Source organism: Arvicola amphibius, chromosome X (assembly GCF_903992535.2).
Source record: "Arvicola amphibius chromosome X, mArvAmp1.2, whole genome shotgun sequence".
Classification (NCBI taxonomy): domain Eukaryota; kingdom Metazoa; phylum Chordata; class Mammalia; order Rodentia; family Cricetidae; genus Arvicola; species Arvicola amphibius.
Window position 1 is genome coordinate 26609172 of NC_052065.1, and position 6732 is coordinate 26615903.

A 6732-nucleotide genomic window follows, 5' to 3' on the forward strand; every position below is an offset into this window, starting at 1 on the left:
GTGCAGGACCAGCTGGCCTACATAGGAATTTCTAAGCTAGTTAGGGATACACAGTGAGGTCTTAATCTCAAAAAGAAAAAAGAAGGAAGGAAGGAAGGAAGGAAGGAAGGAAGGAAGGAAGGAAGGAAGGAAGGAAGGAAGGAAGGGAAAGACCTTTAATCCTAGCACTCTGGAGGCAGAGGCATGCAGATCTCTGTAAGTTCAAGGTCAACCTGGTCTACAAGAAAACAGGCTTCAAAAATCTACAGAGAAACCCTATCTCGAAAAACCAAAAAAAGAAAGAAGGAGGAGAAGGGAGGAGGAAGAAGAAGAAAGAAGGGACGGAGGGAGGGAGGGAGGGAGGGAGGGAGGAAAGAAAGTCATAATTTTTCTAACTATGCTAAAATTCAATATCCTATAAATAAATGGTTGCTAATGGGTGAACAAGAGGAAGAGACCTGGTCAGTCATCCTCATCAACTTAAACCATGAAAGCCAATATGGACAAGTTCAAAAGAACCGCCATATACAGGCTGCCCGTGCATGCTTCAGCATTGCCAGGGCATACATTTCATTTTTTTTCCAGTGGGCGAACAAAAGAAGAAGAAAAAGAGAAACTTTTTAAAGGAAAGGAAGCTGTGAATGGAGAATCTAATTATTAGCCAGGTGTGGTGGCGCACGCCTTTAATCCTAGTACTCAGGAGGCAGAGGCAGACAGACCTCTGAGTTAGAGACCATCCTGGTCTACACAAAGAAACCCTGTCTCAAAACAAAAAAAAAGAAAAGAAAAGAAAAAGAAATAATCTGCGGGACAGTGGTGGCGCATGCCTTTAATCCTAGCACTCAGAAGGCAGAGAGCCAGGTGGATCTTGTGAGTTCAAGGCCAGTCTGGTCTATAGAGCATGTTCAAGGACAGGCTCCAAAACTACTGAGAAACCCTGTCTTGAAAAAAAATCCTATTTATTATATTCTTCCTTAAGAGATGATTTTTTTCCCCTGCTGTGGTTCTGTTTCATCTTATTTCATCTGAATTAAAACATTCAGGTCTGGAAGGATTTGAGAGATTCATAAGACTCAGAAAGTTGAGGATATACAGCAAACTCCTTGGGAAGCTGGGAGATTCACAGGGTCTCTCCCCAGGAAAGGTCCAAACAAGTCTCAGCATAGCAAACGTCAGGAACATCATCAGCATAATAGCTAATACCCAAGTTACAGTGACCTCAAGTCACAGGAGCTTCTGTGCACAACGAGTTGAGCCACAGCTAAAAGACCCAGGGGCTCCATCATTGCTTTTTTTGTTGTTGTGCTTTTAGTGTTAGTTTCCCTTTTTATCTGCTTTTTGTTCTGGTTCTGAGATAGGCTTTCATATAGCTCAGGCTAGCCTCAGACTCTATATGTAGCCTAGAATGAATGACTTTGAACATCTGATCATTCTTCTACTCCCTCCCCAGACTGCAGATTACAAGCCTGTACCCTCATACAAAGTATTTACTTTTACGAGGTGCTGTGGATGGAGTCCAAGGCTTCCTAGGTGCCAGGCAATCGCTCCACCACATGAGCTCCATCCCCAGCAATAATTCCATGCCTCGATTCTTTTTTTTTTTTAATGATACTCCAACTGACATGCCTCAGTTCTTGTCAATCAAATTAAAATGAGGCTGTCTTGGTTTACAGATGAGGAAGTAGCTGAGGTGGGAGGCCCCTGTTCACACTGCTGCTTTTGTCCTAGTCCTGTGGAGATTAGTGGGCTGAATAGCTGTGCTGTCATCAGTGCACAGCATCAAAAAGTAGTTCTGATCCAGCCATGCTGCTGTGAACATTTCTGGTCTCACGAGGGAGGATGAGGACCAGCAAACCTGGCAGCAGGGTCCTATTGCTAATATCAGGTGCTACCAGATTCTGGTAAACAAAGTGTTTTGTGATACTGCAGTGCTGAATCTAGGGGACAACAAAAACATTAAAATGCTACACACATACTCACATGCACACACACACAGACACACACACCGACACCTCACACCTCCTAGGAACTGAAGTATGCTCTCCCTAGGTGCCAGTGTTATTGCTCCTCCAAGGCCACATTGTCTTTTTGTCCAAAGTCAGCAACTACTGTCTTCCTTTACCCAACATCCCATACCTCCATTCAGCTTTTTAAAGGCTTATGGAAACTGGGCACAACTTTCAACAACACATAACATCTGACTTTTAGACAAAGTCTTGTGTTATAGTCCAAGCTGCTCTTGAACCTGGTTCTCTTGCCTACACCTCCCGAATGCTTGGATTATAACTTATTACACTGACCAAGTAGGCTACTGTAGGAATACTTTAAAGGTTCATGGGTTTCACCAGCTAATTATTACCTTGTTATCAGCAGGTATCTAGGCTCAAGAATGGAACCAAGTAGTACAGAAAGAAAAGGCTGCAGTCACCTTCTAGTGTTGTCTAACTGCCACCCCTAAGAGAAAGTCAGTCAAGCTTCCTCCGTACCAGGACCAGTGGGGGAAAAGAATAGATGTGGAGCATTGATGATTTAGTGCTAGAATTCTCATCTCCCACTCAGGAGACCTGGTTCAACTCCTGGCTAATGTAGTCTGTTTCTTTGGAGCCGAAGAGATGGCTCCATGCCTAAAAGTACTTGCTACTCTTTCAGAGAATCTGGGTTCAGTTCCCAGCACCCACATGGTGATTCACAACTATAACTACAGTTTCAATGAGTCCAAACACCCCGTTCTGGCTTCCACGTGTACCAGGCAGACACATGATGAACATTCACACATGCAAGGAAGCACTCATACACATAAAATAAAAATAAATCTTTTCAGGGTGACTGGAGATAGGGTTTCTCTGTATAGTCCTCGCTGTCCTGGAACTCACTCTATAGAGCAGCCTGGCCTCAAACTCAGAGACCCTCTGCCTCTGCCTCCAGAGTGCTGGGATTAAAAGCATGTGCCACCACTGCCTGGCTAGTAAATCTAATAAAGAAGGAGGAGGAAGAAACATAGCTGGCGATCATCAAAGAGGGCTCCTACCCTTTCTATCCAGCCTTTCCATATGTGGGAATTTTAGTGATAGTTGGTCATAAAAGCAGTTGTCACATGTGTGTTCCAGGAAATTTCTAGTGTGTCCAGGTTGGCCTGGAGCTCACTGTGTGTGCTGACTAATTTTATGGCAACTTATCACACACTAAAATCTCAACTGAGAAAAAGCTTCCTCCACAATGGCCTGTGGGCGGGCCCGTGCTGTCTTGTCTTTTCTCTTCTTTCCTTTTCTAAACAAGGTTTCTCTGTGTAGCTGGCCTGGAATGCAGAGATCCCCTTGACTCTGCCTCCCAAGTGCTGGGATTAAAACCATGCGCCACCACATGTATTTTCTTAATTAGTAATTGGTGTGGGAGGGCCCAGCCCATTGTGAGTGGTGCTACCATCAGGCAGGCAGTCCGGCCCCTGGGCAGGTGGTACTGGGGTGTCTAAAAAACAGAGAAAGCCAGGAAGGGTAGGCCAGAATGCAGCATTTCTCCATGGTCTTTGCATCAGTTCCTTCCTGAAGGTTCCTGCCCTGTTTGAATTCCTGCTCTGATGTCCCTCAGTAATAGACTTACTTGAAAAACCCTTTCTTCTCCAAGTTGCTTTTCTTTATGGTGTTTCATCACAGCAATAGTAACTCAAGTATTACACTTTGTATACCAAGCTGGCCTTGAACTCATGGTGGTCCCTCTGCCTCAGCTTCCAGGGATTACCGATGAGAACCATTATACAGAGCCTTCTGATAGTTCTTGACTTTGTCTTTCCTGTATCAAATACTAAATGTGAAGTTAAAAACAACAAAACTGCTATGAGAACTGAGGAGATATCTTTGTCAGTCAAGTATTTGCTTCCCAGGCATAAGGACCTGAGTTCGAGCCCCTGAACTGATGGGGGGAAAGGCATGCTTATACACACTTGTAATCTCTGCATTGGGGAAGTTCAGATAGTGGATCCTTTGGGCTAGGTGACCAATCAGCCTAGCCTGTTTGGTGACGTCCAAGCCAGTTAGAGAACATTTCCAGAAAAGAAAAAAAAAGGTGGATGGTGGATAGCCACTGAGGTCCTCTGGTCATACTCATACTCATGTGTGTGTGTGTGTGTGTGTGTGTGTGTGTGTGTGTGTAGGGGGGGAGGGGGAGACCGAGAGAGAGACCCTGCTAAGATAACTTTTATGTTTGATTTCCTGAAATGGCCTCAATAAAAATTTGCTCTTTAATCTTATAAAAAGGAAGGTATGGGCTGGAGAGATAGCTCAGCAGTTAAGAACACCAGCTGCTTTTCCAGAGAACCTAAGCTCAATTCCCAGCACCAACACCCACATGACAGCTCACACCTGTCTGTTACTCCAGTTCCAGGGGATCTGACACCCCCACACAACATACAGGCAGGCAAAACACCAATGCACATAAAATAAAAATAAATTTAAAATTGTTTTAAAAAGGAAGGTATATTAGCTTGGCTAAATAGAAATATTAGTTTGATTTGCTTCAGCCCTTAACTCTCCTAAGTAACTCAAAACTATTGTAAGAGTTCTTTTATTCCCCAAACTTTGGTGGGGAGGGGCTGGAAGGAAACTGTATGGGATTAACTAATCAAAGAAGTTCTGTCGTCGTAGGTCACGTGTATATAAATTAAATAGCTTAAATACTTGTCAGAGATTGCAGACCTTCAGGTGAAAGAAAATGCACACCTACTAGAACACAGATTGATACAGTAGTTGTCTACAAAGTTACTTCTGTTCCAGGTTTCAGTTCCCTTGTCAATGAAAGGCAATGCTGGAATACTCTAAGATTGGAAGCAGGAGGGGCTGCCGGCAAGACAGATGGCTCAGCCATTAAGAGTGGTTGCTGCTTTTCCAAAGGACAAGAGTTCAGTTCCCGGCACCCACATCAGGAGGCACACAACTGCCTGTATCTTCGGCTCTAAAGGACTCAGAGCTCTCTTTTGGCCTCCACAGGCAAAAGGAGGCTGGAAACTTGCCAGTATGCTCGTGTTAGTAACGTATTCCTGCTCCCCAGCGCTTTTTAGTCCTTGCAGTTTATCCCAAGAGAGGATGACCTGGAACTTCTTATCCTACTCTCTCCTTTCCCCACATATTGGAATTAGAGGTATGCACTACCGTGCCCAGTTGATATGGATTGAAGATGGGTGTTTTGTGCATGTTAGGCAAGAGCTCTATCAACTGAGTTCTACCCCCAGATCAAGATGTAGTATCTTCAGAAATATTTAGCTGAAGTTCCAGGGAAGTCAGTATCCTATCACTGGAGAGAAAAGTCAACATTGCTATAGTAGAAAAATATTACCAACTTTTTTTGCAAGTGTTAAAGTTGTGTTTTTATTTTATTTTGTAAAAGTTGTTTTTTAATAAGCTTTGCTGATGCTCAGAACAAATACATAATGGACAAACATTCATATTTATAGTTGGGGCAACTAAATAAAAATCATAAAGGAGGTCCCAGGCTTTGGCTCCAGTTTCTAGTTTATCGTTACAGTTTGGACTATATAGCATGCTTAAGGCTAGACTGGGCTATAGCAGGGGACCTCATCTCAAGAAAATAAAATATGAGCTGGGTGGCATTGGTGCACGCCTTTAATCCCAACTCTGGGGAGGCAGAGGCAGGTGGATCTCTGTGAATTTGAGGCCAGCCTGGTCTACAGAATAAGTTCCAGGACAGGTTCCAAAGCTACAGAGAAACCCTGTCTAGAAAAACAAAACAAAAAAAAAGAAAGAAAGAAAAGAAAAGGATATGCCAAGCATGGTAGTACACACACACACACACACACACACACACACACACACACAAGCATTTTATTCCGGAACTCAGGGCAGGGATGGGGGAGCAGACAGATCTCTGCAAGTTGGAAGCCAGCCTGGTCTACATACAGTTCCCCACCAGCCAGACCTATATAGTAAGACCGTGTCTCAATTTAAAAGGAAAAGAAAATATGTTCCATTTTACTCAACTCTTAACTGCCCAAATCACCTTTGCTCTTATTCACAGGCCTGAGAAGACTTTCTAGCACATCCTCTAAAGCAGTGGTGTCCAGTCAAGGTTCAGTTGCTCTCTGAGGAACATTCGACAACCTCTGAAGACACTTAGAGTTTTCAGGTATGGGGATGGGGCTGGTGGAAGCCAATGGCACTGAGAAGCTCCCATAGTGCACAGGACAGCTCTCCTACAACAAAGAATTAATTGATTTTTCCAAGCCAATGGTGCTGAGAAAAAAGAAACTCACTTCACAATTGAAAACCAGACACTTGTCCTCTGGGATAAAAGTTTATAGGAAGCCATCCTGCTAGCTATGATGAGAAGGTCATTGCCAGGTACTGTTAACTAACACAACAATAATACTCGGGGCAATTACTCGTTGGACCCAGATATCTGGGTTATAAGATGTCCTTGGCACAGGATCAGTGGGCCACAGCCTAATGTGGACGGATTTCATCCTCTCAAAACACAAGAAATGGTCCCTTTTTTGCCAGGCTAAGTATTAAATTGTTGAGCCTTTTAGAACTATAGCCAGGCATAATAACATACCTTTAATCCCAGCACTAGGGGGACAGAGGCAAGCAGATCTTTTGTTTGTTTGGTTGGTTGGTTGGGTTTGGATTTGGTTTTTTGTTTGTTTGTTTGCTTTGCTTTTCAAGACAGGGTTTTGTGTAACAGTCCTGACTATCCTGGAATTTAATTTGTAGACCAGGCTGGCCTCAAATTCACAAAGATCTGCCT